Source organism: Lactuca saligna, chromosome 2 (assembly GCF_052625555.1).
Source record: "Lactuca saligna cultivar CGN05327 chromosome 2, ASM5262555v1, whole genome shotgun sequence".
Classification (NCBI taxonomy): domain Eukaryota; kingdom Viridiplantae; phylum Streptophyta; class Magnoliopsida; order Asterales; family Asteraceae; genus Lactuca; species Lactuca saligna.
Window position 1 is genome coordinate 170,590,181 of NC_136418.1, and position 15,679 is coordinate 170,605,859.

The window sequence follows — 15,679 nt, forward strand, 5'->3', positions numbered from 1 at the left end:
CAGTATACTCCTTAGGTTTGGGCCTGTTATGTATGATATATATGTAGATAGGTAACAATATGAAATACCATGGCTGGTACCATGGAAATGGAATCATGGATGGGCTCGTACACTCCCTAGGGTTGGGCCCGTTATGTATGATATATATATATATATATATATATATATATATATATATATATATATATATATATATATTTATATATATATATATATGTGTGTGTGTGTGTGTGCATAGGGATCCGATTGTTTGGCTCTACAATCGAGGCTTTGCTTGGATGAATTGTATGTATGGTAGAATACGTGGTATATTGGGGAACTCACTAAGCTTTATGCTTACAGAGTTTCATTAAACATTTTTGCAGGTCGTTCCTAAGAAGAGCTCAGTGGGATTGTAGACACGCATCAAAGATGTTCGTCTCCGCAGTTATGTATACTCAAATTTGATATTGTATGGATATAATCAATTGAATGTTACTAAATGGTTTTTTTGAAACAAAAGTTTTAATTGGTTATTATATTTTAAAATTTTTAAAAACATAGCTTTGTAGTTTTAGGGGTGTTACATATGTTATCATGGTCACCTAGATAGCATGTGACAATGGTAACATGTAAACTCATTTAACAAGTTTGATGGTCAAAAGTGTACAATTTTTTTACCTTAATGTGCATAAAACAAAAAGATAATTACTTTGATAAATCAATTTCCTTTATTCAATGTCAAATAGTTTTCAGAATATATATTAACAAGCGGGGACCTAGGAAAATAACGAATTTCAAGAATAAATTGCCTAGAAACAAAGCAAAAGTTGAGCAAAATAAAATTATCTATAAGATGCAGTTAGGATTTGGGAAGAAGAGAGTCGTTACCAAAGTTGATCTTTATTTGCAAAAATAATTAATGTAACGTCCCGATTTTTAACATAAATTTTTTCATATTTTAAGAACATATAAAACATAAATTTAACATCCCATTTATATTACAAGATCATCGACATACTTTTATTAATGAGAGATTTAGCAGAAGTCTAAAAGCATTATTAATTTATTTGTTGTGGGTACAGTCACGTTTGAGCCTTTCCACGATAAAAAACAACCTGAAAAATAGTTATTCAACAACTGTAAGTCGATGCTTATTGAGTTCCCCAAGATACCATATATCACAATACATATACATGCATACAAACAATGGCTCACAACCTTTCGCCGATCCACCAATAATATATTAATATGTGTATCTAGACTTACGACCTACCTGCCATTTCATCATCAACACGAGTCTATAGGCTCCCAACTTGTTGTCGTTCTGTTGTCAACCCCTCACTTAACTGTAATGAATAATTCAAGTACAATAAATATATATAAGCACATAAAGACTATACTTTTGGCTCTACTCTACAAGCTCATATATCCTAACATACATGGATATATATTGTAATACATAGTATAATGAGGAAACTCACTTGATCAGTCTCGAAGCAGCTAAGTATGTGGATTTGAAGGTAGCTTGACCAACACGTATTAACCTATAATATTCTTTACTAGTTATTAACCATTTGAGCATAATGATTAAGATTTATATTCTTTACCAATCCCAACGAATACTTCAAGTCCTATCAAGTAATGAATAACCAGGTAAGATCATATCGAATGTAGGATCCGTTTGGTATACAGAGTATACTGTTTGGAAGATCAACTTTAAACACCTCACTAGATCTAGCATAAACATCATTTTCATAAGTAGATCAATCAGTATTATGACTGAAATCACTGATAAATCTTTTTTATACGTTCATAATAACGATAATGAACATAAATATAAGTTACACTTAAAGTGTAGTAAATGTGGGTTAACTTCGACCCAAAAGCTTCTTTTCATCGAACTCCTAGATACATCAGAGCCTCACTAAAGTACTCCAAAATTTAGGGAAAATCAGACTCAAGGGTGAGCTGAAGTTTGAGAGAAAGAGGGTTGGATTTGGGAGTGAATTGAGCCAAACCCGTCACACCTATTCATACTACTGGGAGGCGCGCCACACCATACGTGGCTGGCGTTGGCTGGAATCACGTCGTCTAAGAACCTTGGCCTCAAATGTGCCATGTGTCAAGATATTGTGGCGCCACATGTCCTCGTCCTATGGTACCACATGTCGTCTTTTTGTGGTGTCACATCGACTCCAAGATGTCGCATCTAGTGCTGCCACGTCATTGTCTCACAAGTATCTTTCGTAATCTTCGGAAAATTATAATTTTCGCATACGGGCTCTGTTTTCGACGTTTTTTATATCCACACATAGGTATTTTTGAGTACTACAACTAATTCTTTATATATTTTAAATTCACATTTTTAGAGAGATTATATTGTTAAAATCGGTGCGAAAATCATTACTCTTTTATACGAACTTCGTTCTTAACCGTCTATATATCGACGGATTCGTATTTACGAGATCTTCAATTCTCATTTAGATTGTTTTGGATAACAATCAACCAGTTTTAATTTCGATTTCTTTGTCGCACATTGTTGTGTTGTGTCACACTGAAACTTCGAAAAATCATAACTCCTCTTACGAATGCAAATTTTGGCGTTTTTTATATCTACGAAATCGTATTAACGTCTACTACATCTTATTGATGATTCTTTTGGCGAAAAAGTAATGTATCATATTTTAAATTTTATAACAAATGTTTTTTACTAAAATATACAATAATAGTGAAAAATAGGGTGTTATAATTAATAAGAAAAATATCCAAATCATCCATGAGATGAACTCTACAAAACCAGAAACAAGGCCATGAGCTTGTGCATATATCCTTATCAACATACTATATTCACGCAAACAAATCAAAATCACAGCAACATATAAATAGAAATTTAAAATTGAACAAAGCCCAAATGAATAGACTAAAATAAGATGCATAATACTAGTAAAGCTTCAGTTTAGTTTATCGAAATCCACTCTAACGATCAACATACATAACTTATACTTGAAATTTCTAAAGGCAAAAAGCATTCAGAATATTTATATCACAAGTTTACCCATCGTCGATTATAATCCTTACAGTCGGGAGTCTGAATGAATTAAGGGGATCACAATAAAAAATATAAAAAAAAAAAAAAAAAAAAAGGTGAGATTCATATAAATTTTGGTGAATTAAACAAATCAAGCTTTCGTTTTAGCAAGGAGGCTTTATGGATGGAGGTTATCACATGGTGCGATTCCAATTTGCCGTCGCTTCGCGTTTTCTCCATTAAGTTAGGTTTTATGTCGGTACATATGGAACAATAAAATTCCTATTTATTGTTCTACTATATTTTAACAAGTTTTCCTATAAAGTTTTTTTTTGGGTCACTAACAAAATAAACAAAGGAACTTTTATTCTTGGACTTTTTTTAAAAGTCGTGATATATATGAATATATCTTTGTGCAAAATTAATATTATCGGGTGACTTGTAGTTGTAACCCTTATTTGTGCCCCGTTGAACTGTTGATCCAATTTTTCATAAAAATGTTAATTTGAAAGAGGTTTTTATATTTGAAAGAAGTTTTTATACTTATCTCTCATGCAAACCTTTTTTTTTTCGGCATTAGTGGTATCCAAAATATATGAACAGAATATCATAACATTGGGCCTTCACAAACAATTGGCAGCAAAGACAATTCGGAGCCTAGTTTATAAATTATAATCAATTGATGGACCAAATGTCCACAAGCCCACAAGAGATAAACAATTGGATGATGATCGGATATTCGGATACCAATATTTGAATCAAGACCCAGGAAAACTAAAAGAGAACAGCCATGATGATACTTTGTACATTTAAGATCCCTATCACATATTAATCAATCACATTAAATGCCAAGTCAAAAATCCCTTATGTACAATTTAGACATGTCACCCGTGCTTCAATTTCCAGGAGATCACACTCGAAATCTTGTGCCACATCTCGTGCTAATTTAGGGCGTTGAAGATTCACATCAGAACTCGTGGGGGCAGCCATGCCCTATCAGAGAACTCGACAACTCAAGAGGTATCAGGTTGCGGACAAGTTTTCAAATAAACGGTGATGATAACTTGTTTAATTGTAGGTTTGGGGATGTGAAATAAAACATCATCGATGATTTTTTCCCGTCAAACATCATTGTTACTTGACCTATTTTTGGTGTTTTTAAGTCAAAACGCAATTGTTGTGTCTAGTTGATGGTTTGTCGAGGGTTTTTTAGTAACTTTTTTCATGTGATGTTTATGTCTGTTTTTCGTTCACTAAATGAGTTAAAAATCCTATTTTTTACCTGAATTTTAAAAAAATTATAATTTTTTAGCATAAAAATGCGAATTTACATTAAAGTTTGTGATGAATGTGGAATCTACTAGTTGATGTTTTTTTGTTCTCATTCGGTTGGGATTGACATGCTTTGGTTGACCTCATTGTCTATTCGATAGGTTGGTGGGAGTTGGGTCTCCTTTTACAAACTCCAAAGTTCTTAAACAAATTGACAGATCATTAACTTGTTTTTACAAGTTTGCCTAAGTTGCTTTGGTCCCACCTCGTATTCGACGGGTATCGGTAGGAGTTGGTTTTCATCTCACGAAAATCAAAATATAGTTTCTTACAAGCGACTTGATATGAATTAATTATATGTATCACCACTTGTCATCACAAGTGTAACCCGAGTCCCACGGGTTCCCATTCATTAATGGGTTGTGGAAGTAGGTTTTCTGGTTACGAAAATCAAAATATAATATGTAGTGCTTTGCAATTGAATTGACAGTTTTTATTCACTTGTTATTGCAAGTACAACCTATGTTTCGCAGGTTTCCCACCGCCTATTCCACAGGTTTTGGTAGGAGTTGGACTTCTTATTATAAAGTCTAAATGGTTTTTACAAGGAATTGACGGATTTTATCTTGTGTATACAAGGTTTCCTAAGCTTCTTAGGCCTCCACCACTTATTCTACGGATTTCTGTGGGAGTTAGACTTCTTATTATGAATTTCAAATATGTTTAATAGGGAATTGACGAATTTGGTTAACGCACACAAGTTCTGTCATGCATGTTCTAATTGTGAGAATCTCCGGGTTTGGTTGTCCAGGCGATTAAAATAAATTATTTTGCAATCATTCCTACAACACATGTCAATAAGGCCATTAATAATACTCTTAACGCCAAGGGTCGTGGAGAGCTTCCAGATCAGCCACCACGTACCACCATAAAACCACGGTGAAGAAGAGAAGAGAGAGAGAGAGAGAGAGAGAGAGAGAGAAGAAGAAGAAGAAGAAGAAGAAGAAGAATAAGGTTGAGAAATGAGAGAGAAGAAGAAGACGATTGCTCGTGATCAATCGTCTTCCCCACCACAACTCACAACGAAAACGCTTGACCACGAACCGGTGGGATGGTGTGCTCGGTAGTGGTTCATGGCCACATCAACCAGGATGTCCTCCGTGATATGTATTGCAGAAGGCCTAACGAAACAAACGTCAAATTGCAAAATTGCAAGATTTAAAAGGCCCAACAAATCTTAAATTTCAAATTCATTTTGTAAACCAAACCACTAAAGTTAATGTTTGTTAATCTCATGAGTCGCATACAGATATGAGTGAGTGAAAGTAAATTGAATCATGAAACTGAGTAGTAGTTAATGATTTTAGCTAGTGTTAGCAAATTTAATATCACTACATATGTGTTAATTGATTAATTGCATTAGATTAATTAGTGAACATGTAAAAGTCAATTAAACCCTGTTTTTCTCTTGTTTGTGAAATCACATTTGTGTGTTTGCTCCGTTAAGTCACTTTGGTCCTTAGTTGTGTTTCACTAATTTCATTTGAGTTTGTTTGAGAAATATTAGTTGCTTGCTAAATTCTATTTTATTTTAGTTCTAAATATATTAGTTTCCGTAGTCTAATCGAACCAAATCATTTTTATCAACAATTATGTGATCGATCTTCTTTAGAACCAATACTCCCTATGGGTATGATATTTGGTCTTACCACTATATTATTTTGCACAACCACGTATACTTGCGAGTACACATTTTTGTCAACATCCATCCGCTTGATTTGGAGGGGCGCAAATGTTGACGATGGTGATTTGACTGGCTATTTCAAATCAAAAACCAAACACACAAATAAAGTAATAATCTTGTCATAATTACTTAAAATGCATGAAATATTTAAGTTGCTTGTTTGACTACTTACGATGCAACACAATTTACTAATAGAGACAACATTTGTAATTGTCTAAATAGATCTAAACTTTTCAAACAATTTACTATGATATACATGGGGATATCTAGATTATAGTCGTGATCACGATCGGTTATATTTGATAACATATTTTTTTAGAAACTAAACAGGTTTAAGATTCAAATATGCTTCCATGCATAGATTTAATATTGATAGTAGTCTTTAACATGCATCGTGAAATCACCACAGACTCACAATGTAACGTCCCAAAAATAATAAGTACAAATTGTCCATTTTTAGAAAACCAAAAACCATACAATCATTTGTTTAAAACAAACCAATGTATAAAGTATTTTCAAACGTCGGATTAAATCAATATATAGTGTGAAATAAATCTCTAGGGGATGCAGTGCGATCAAGTCGAGCCCTTCACTTTCGAACCAGGAGTATCTAAAACATGTTAAATATAAAATCGTAAGCACAAAGCTTAGCGAGTCCCTCAAAATACCACATACAATACATAACATCGAGCCTCGCCTATACAACTAACGGGCCTCATCCACATAATGGGCCCATGTTGCGTACGGTCTTCATCTTCCTGTTTAAAACCAAAATCGTTCTCTCCACATAGTTTAGGTGTTCATCAACCTAAATGTCATCTAAGGAAACTACTGTGAAAGCATCAGCTAAACACTTTGACAGTTGAGAGACATGATTTGTGTTGTACATTTGAGTAAGTTCGACGGGTAGATCAAAATGATGCACAACCTTGCCCACGCGGCTATAACCTTGAACGCTTCAATGAATCTGCAACACAACTTGACCCGCTTCCAAAACCGGATGACATCTTTCCAATGTAATATACCAAAATCAAGGCCAAAATTTTTCATTTTTAAAACCATTCCAAAAATCCATAAGTTTTACAAAACAAGTTCTCCAAAAGTCATTATCATGAATCAGAGTATCCTAAAATCATAAAACACATGAAATCCAAGATAATGTGCACGATCAAGCCTTTGCCTTACCTCTGAAATACCTAAAACCATAAAAATCAAATTGTAAGCCAAAGCTAAGTGAGTTCCCCTAAAATACCACACACAACAGAACATATACAGTCCTACATGATGGGTCCAATAAGTTATCAGATTGTAATACCCTCGGGTCCACAACCGTCGAGGTGGATTACCCTCGGCCCAATAAGTTATCGGACTGGAATGTCTTAGCCCAATCAGTCATCATACTGAAATGTCAATATGCAACGGGTCTAATCGGTCGTCAGAGTGGAATACCCAGGGCCCAATCATTCATCAAAATGGAATGCCAATATGCAACGGGTCCAATTAATCATCGAACCAGAATACCATGGCCCAATCAATCATCAGACTGGAATGCCCCGGTTTAGTGGCTTACGCAAACCGCACTATGTCGACATATGTCACAGATAAACATAAACATATAACCAGCAAGTACATGTAATCATACAGATCTACCAATCTAACAGATCGCTAACGCATAGCAACATCCTATACACAAGGATAAATAACGCAATTTAGTGGTCCGACATTGGTTCCTTCGACCCACGAGTACAGTGAGGAAAACTCATCTGAAAAGAAGAACCCCGAAACACTGAGACACACTTCCCTTTTTGCACTTCTTACTCCCGCAAATCCACTAATCACCAAAACCTGGTAAAATCTTAACCAACAGTCCAAAAACCCTCTAGTTTGACCCAATTTCAAGCTTGGTCAATAATTCAATGGTCAACGGTCAAAGGGAAGTCAAGGTCTCAAAACAGGCTGAGTACACCCAGCGTACTCCATCAGTATGCTCAGCGTACATACAGGACTCAGGCGTAGTACACCCAGTGTACTCTTAAGGTACGCCTAGCATACACAAGTTTGATCCAACACTTTCCAGTGCACACTTATTCTCTTAAGATCTTTCCTATAAAAATTTCCGAGAGGTTGCAATGAACATTGGATAATTTAAAAGGTTATATTGTAATTTTAAATGCATGTTATTGATTAAATTTTGTTATTTTTACCATGAAATTGCAAATGGAAAAGCCATTTATGATTTCTTCGTAAGCCATTTAGAATTTCCCCAATCATATTTACCTAAAAATGTCAATTTATTGTAGTTCATTATATGGAATCATAACTTACGAGACCATCTGCAATTTCAAAGGTTATTTTGATTTTTTTAATTTTTAGATATATCTTAAAAAAAATATTACAAAATTATGCTAAATTTTGTCTTTTTTTTTTTTATAAAAAGCAATGACCATCTGAGTATATATATCACACCCATATAAATATGGCACCATATATCGGTGATTTTAAGAAATAATTCTTATCTTAAATATAAGCCTTCTTATCTTGAATATAAAAGGAAAATGACTTGGGAAGGTATTTAATTTTTCAGTAAGTTCACATCTGGTTAACTATCTTTTTTTGTATACATCTAGATAACAAACTTATTGGAAGTATTCACATATTACCATTATGACCGACTGTAGCAGGTTACATCCTGGATGTGAACACTTTTAACAAGTTCGTTACCTAGAAGTGTACAAAAAAATAGTTACTCAAATATGAACAAAACGGAAAGTAAGAGTAAATTACACGAATGGTCCATGTGGTTTGGGAGAATTTGTGTTTTTGGTCCCAAACTTTTTTTTAAACTCAGATGGTCCCTGCTGTTTATTTTTGTTGCGTGTTTGGTTATTGTCTGACCTAAAAAGACTATTGTGCTCTTATTAATTTATTTTTTAATTAATTTTCTTATTTCTATATTTATTTTTTATATATTTAAAATAATCAATAGACCTCATATATTTGTATCTCCTCATCTTTAGTGCTCTGTAACAACCAAAATTTCAAACCAATTTAAACTTTTAAAAACATGTCAAGTTCATCAATATATTACAAGTTTGTTTTCAAAACATTGATTATCAGAGTCGTTTCCCAGAAACATGACATAATAAGAGGAGCGGTATGATCACGCCTTGGCCTAGCCGCGATCCCCTGAGGTACATGAAACAATAAACTGAAACTGTAAGCCCGAAAGCTTAGTGAGATACGCCAAAATACCGATAGACATACAGTTCACATAGCGATATCAGCATTGGCATATTATATCAATAAAACAGAACAACATGCATTGGGTCCACAACTTTACAAGCTGGACTACCCCTGGGCCCTCAGTACGAGTCTGGAATGCCTATCGGGCCCTCGGCTCGTATCTGGAATGCCATCGAGCCCTCAGTACGAGTTTGGAATGCCTACCGGGCCCTCAGCTTGTATCTGGAATGCTCTCAAGTCCTTAGTATGATTCTGGAATGCCTACCGGGCCCTCAGCTCATAACTGGAATACTCTAGGGTTTGTTGGCTACTGCACGGAGCAGTACAGTCTCAACCCACCCAACATAACATGTCGACGTGTAATAGATAAATGCACATACAGGTAATCAATCAGTATCACAGGAAGTCCTACATATCTACCCGACTAGCATATCAACTCGCATACATTGCTAACTCAACTCAACATATCAATGACTACTAGGATATCAAATCAAATGGGCCGGCCTTGGTGCCTTAGACCCCTTAGTATCACTACAAGAAAAAACCGAAATAACTATGGAAAAATTCTGTAGCTAAAACATCATATTCCGTAGTTAAGTGTGATTAGATACGGAATTTGCTACGAAGCCCATTTGTTGCAAAAATCTTCGTTACTAAACTATTGTTACGGAATCCGTAGGACCTTCGCGGCGGATTATGCAACACACTTATTCCGTAGCAAAACAGCTATAAACTATATCTGTAGCAGTAACGTAGCAAATTAACTACAATTGTTGTTCGTAGCATGTCCGTAGCAAATTACCTACAACCCGATCTGTAGTTAATCTGTCACAAATTAACTACAATTGTTTTTTGTAGCATATTCGTAGCAAATTACTTACGACCTAAGCCATAGTTAATCTGTCACAAATTAACTACAAACCATCCCCGTAGCTAATTTCCACAGAAAATTCACTACAGGTAATGTCGGAGCAAATATTCCATAGTGAATCTACTTCGATCTAATTATGTAACAGGTAGTTGGTAGTAGATTTACTACGATCTACTTTACGGTGGTGGTTTCAAGCTTTTCTTCCATTATTCAAATTTTTGTTACAATTTACAATAGCATCAAATTAATACACACACACACACACAGCATCAAACACACCCTCCATGGCGGTCCTTGAGGCGGCAGCCACCATGGCCGGCGACCATGGTGGTTCTTCCTTGGCTTTTCTCCGACAGCAGTAAATCTGAGACTCCCACCAACTAGTGAGTCACGGTTGAACACACACACACATATACCCACAACCTTGAAGCAGCAACACACAAAATACTCACAGAGACCTCGACTTCTTGCTTGGAAAATAACCCATCACCACCATAAGTGGGTGGCAACGGCAGTAGCTCAAGAAACGGTAGCAACGACACTACATCGAAACGAGAACGGAGATAGAGAGGAATGACACGGTTGGGGCGGATTCCCTATTGACAGCAGCAATGGTACCGGTCTCGCCTCCCTGCTTCCGGCGACCCAAGAGAAACCCTCGTTGCTCACGACTTCATTGGCGGCAGGAGGATCGATGGCAACTTCGAATCGACAGCAACGACGACAAGGAGCGGAGAAGAGAGAGAGAGAAGAAGAAGAAGAAGAAGAACACGGCATCGACAACTTCTCTCTCGAGAATATCCTTCAACCAAACACGACAACAGAACCGACATGGGTTGCGGTGATGATGCTTGACGACTCCAGCAATAGCGGTGCAAGGTAACTCGACAGAGAAGGGGAGGGGGGTAGCGGAGCTGAAGGTGAAGGAGGGTGAAGGCAAGATTCGCGGCTGTTACACTTTAGCCCCTACTCCATAAAATCCTTTCAATATAAGTCCAATATTATTCTTTAACCTTCGAAACTCATATTCCAATAATTATTAATTGATTTTGGACTATAAAAATATGCAACAATACTAGGATTACTTCCCGGGATGTGACCAGCCCCTACCTTAAAATTGCAATTTTTAATTAAGTAATTAGTAATTGCAATTCGAGTTTCGGTTTTAAGGGTTTAAACTTTACTTGAGAAACCTCCTAACACTTAAAATTGCATATTGGAAACTTCTATTGTATAATATTTATGGTTTTTATATTATAGTATAATAGCTACGACCTATGATCTTGTAGCAAATTTTGTAGCGACATAGCTACGGATTTTGACTTCGTAACAAATGTTGTAGCAAGCTAGCTACAAACTTCGATATGGTAGCAAAATTTATAGCAAAATAGATACAGATTTTGATTTCGTAACAATTTCTGTAGCAAAATAAATACAAACTTTAATATGTAGCAATAGTTGTAGCAAAATACCTACGCCTTTTAATTCTGTAGCAAATTTCGTAGCATGATAACTACGGACTCCGATTGCGTAGCAAATTCTGTAGTTATTAATATATTAGCTATAGAATGCAATTCCATAGCTAATTCCGTAGCAAATATACCTATGTCTAACTAGTTCGTAGTATATTCCATAGTAGAATAGCTACGGTTTTCAATTCCGTAGCAACATTCCGTTGTTATTCAAATATTACCTACGGAATGTAATTCCGTAGCAAGTTCCATAGCAAAATAGCTATAGAAGCCATTCCGTAGCATAATCTGTAGCAGAATAACTACGGATTTTACTTTCGTAGCAAATTTCCGTAGTTATTTCGACTTTTTTCTTGTAGTGTATAGTGAGGATAACTTACCTTGCAACGCCGACTCATAGAAATAAGATCTAACCCTCGGGTCACTGTCACGAACTCCACCACCTATATTTATCACAAATTGTATATGTAAATTTTTGATCCTTCTAGAACTGTCCTCAAAAGTCAAAGGGTCAACCTGGGTCAATGGTCAAAGTCAACAGTCAAGGTCAACAGTCCATGTTGACCTGACTCGCCGAGTTCCCTCGGCTACTCGCCGAGTTTTCTTGGCTTCTGATGCACTCGCCGAGTCATCGAGTGACTCGTCGAGTTTCTGTCGTTTCTCGACTGAATTGTAAAGCCATTCGTTGGGTTTCCTAAACGAAACTCGACGGGTACACACGCGTGCATAACTTGGGGGAAATTCATCCTACTCGCCGAGTTGTTCATCAACTCGCCGAGTTTCATGACGATCTTCATCAGACTCGCCGAGTTGTTCATCCAACTCATCGAGTTCACAGCTATCTTCATCAGACTCGCCAAGTCATCCTTGTGACTCGCCGAGTCCGTCCGGTCCTTTTCCATACAGACTTATTCTGAGCCATGCAGTGGCTCAATTTCATAGATCTAGGCTTCTATGGCATACTTATCACGTAAAGTCACAAACTTTACTTACATGCATTGCTTTTAAGGCTCTAAATGCCAAATCTAAGCTCTTAATGGGGCATTATGCCCAAGAGGGACCTCATACATGATCAATTCTGCGACTTTATGTTGCTAGAGCATGGAGAGGGTTCAGATCTGAAGTTACAACTTCAGATCCAACTCATTATTCAACTTATCAACCCTTAAGGTCCATAGAAAACCCTAGAACTTCATAAAAAGGAAAACTCACAGAAGAGATGGTGATTTAGGATACCTCTGGAAGATGACAACTGAGAATAGTGTTGATTTCCCCACCTTACTTGCTCCAACCTCCTCTTCCTTCAAGCCTTCTTCTTCCAAAATCTTCAAATCAAGCTTCATACACTCACCAAAGCACACACACTTGAATCAGACCTCTCAGGGACTCTCTAAGACTGTAAAGAGGCCCAAGGGAGGCTAAGGCTCCTTTAAATAGGGACACAAACCCTGGGAATTAGGGTTTTACTTGCCAACTCCTACTCGCCGAGTCCCACTAGTGGACTCGCCGAGTCAGTCACTTAATTTGCGATCCAAGCCCGCTGGAACTCGATGAGTAGGGCAACCACCTCATCGAGTAGGGCCAAAACCAAGAAACTATAATTGAGCAGTACGTGAGAATCGGGGCGTTACATGCTCAATATCATTTAATTTAATAGTTGACCCAACCCCTTGTTGTTTGAAAAAAAAACTTCCATTTAAATTGGTATTTTTTCATGAAAAGCAGACATGAGATAACAAATCCAGTGTTTCACTAAGATTTCGAATAGTGGTCCCGAATTCAAGTTGATTCTATTTTGTCTCTTCCTCGGAGAAAGATGATCAAAAAATTCTTAATCATGGTCCTTGCGGATCGGATCATCCCTATAATATACGTTGTCTTTTCCTCTTTAGTGGGTGAAGAGATACAAATATGTGAGGTCTATTAATTTTTTTAAATATATGAAAAAAAATACATAAATAAGAAAGTTAATTAAAAATTAAATTAATAACAACACAATAGTCTTCTTAGATAAGAGAGAGACCAAACGCGCAACAAAAATAAATACTATGGACCATCTGAATTTAAAAAAAAAAAAATAAGTTTGGGAGCATAAACACAAATTTCCCCAAACCACAGGGACCACTCGTGTAATTTATTCTTACTTTTTGATTTGTTCATATTTGGGTAACTATCTTTTTTTTTACATATCTAGGTAACGAACTTGTTGAAAGTGTTCACATTTAGGATGTAACTTGCTACAGCCGGTCATAATGGTCATATGTGAATACTTCCAACAAGTTTGTTACCTATATATGTAAAAAAAAAAAAAAAAAAAAATAGTTACCCAAATGTAAATTTACTGAAAAGTTAATTACTTTTCCAAGTCATTTTCCCTAAATATAAACCTCACTTTATGATAATTTTAGTAAATTAGGTTATAACATGTATACTACACGAGAGACAACATATAACAACTTTGAAATTAATAGACTTTATAATTAATAATACATTTGAAAACAGTTGTTTCTTAGAAAACTTAAATGTTTTGGTTGTAGTTGTATAATTGTTCATTAAGGAATCATTTTTTAACATTATAAACATTTAGGGTATTTTTCAGAGTAGTTCTATTTCTTTCACTTACCCCATTAGTTTTCACATTGTTCTTAAAAACAGAACATGTGCTCAAAGTTTGTACTATCATAAAATTTTGAAATTATCCGAGAGGTTGAAATGAACATTGGATAATTATAGATGCAAATTGTCAATCCACAATAATTATTACATACAAAGCATCACATAAACAAAAAAAGGAAACCAATTCATTGAAAATAAATTAACTTGTGGAAATGTACTTGCAATTTTTATTTCTTTGGTCATTAAACTTGAAAGATCATTGTTGAAACCATTGTACATTTCTAAATTGATTCACATATATATATATATATATATATATATATATATATATATATATATATATATATATATATATATATATATATTGAGAGTCTCCATGCCATTTACGTTATTAACCCGGTCATTAAAAAGAACATCATAATCATCAGGTACCTATTAAAATAAATTTTGAAATGTGGTCCTTGAACAAAAAGGTCATTTATTTGGAGTAATGTCAATTCCTAGTTTTTCTGTTGCTCCAAAGAATTGTCCTTTCGTTGATTAGGATCATCTACAAAATTAGCAAATCTCATTAAACCAGTTAGCTTTATAAACAATTCATGATAACATCAATTTTTGGTTGATTACCACTAACGCTCATATGTCAACTTGATATCCGACTCTTTTTAGGCTTCCAATGAAGTCCTAGAAAACATACCCCCAAGACTTCCCAATAGCTTCTATCATTCAAAAAGAAAGTATAATAAATTAAGATTGGTTGAAAAATACATTTCACTATTTTTTTATTCACAAACAAACATATGCGACTGAGAACCTGCTTCATATTTGTTGCACATTTGATCTTGGATATAGTATAAAATTTTTAAAAAATATCTACTAAGTTAAATCACTGTATGAGAATTAAACACTACATTATAACACTTGAAAGGAATTCAATTCCACTACTTTCCTTATTCTTTGAAAGACCAAAATACACCCATTGTAAAATAAAGTATAATAAATTAATATTGGTTGAAAAATATATTTCACAAAATTTTTATTCACAAATAAACATATGCTACAGTATAATAAATTAAGATTGGTTGAAAAATACATTTCACAAATTTTTTATTCACAAATAAACATATGCTACTTAGAACCTGCTTCATTTTTGTTGCACATTTGATCTTGGATATAGTATAAAATTAACAAAAATACATACTAAGTTAAATCAATTTATGAGAATTAAACACTACATTATAACACTTGAAAGGAATTCAATTCCACTACTTCCCTTTTTTGTAAGACTAAAATACCCCCATTATAAAAGAAAGTTCAAATGTGTAATAAAAAGGAAAGAAAGAATACTCGTTCCTCATTGTTGCCAATAAGCCAACATTCCACTATTCTTTATCTAAACAAATATCTCTTAAACACATTAAAATCATTTTAACAAAACTAAATATGTGGAT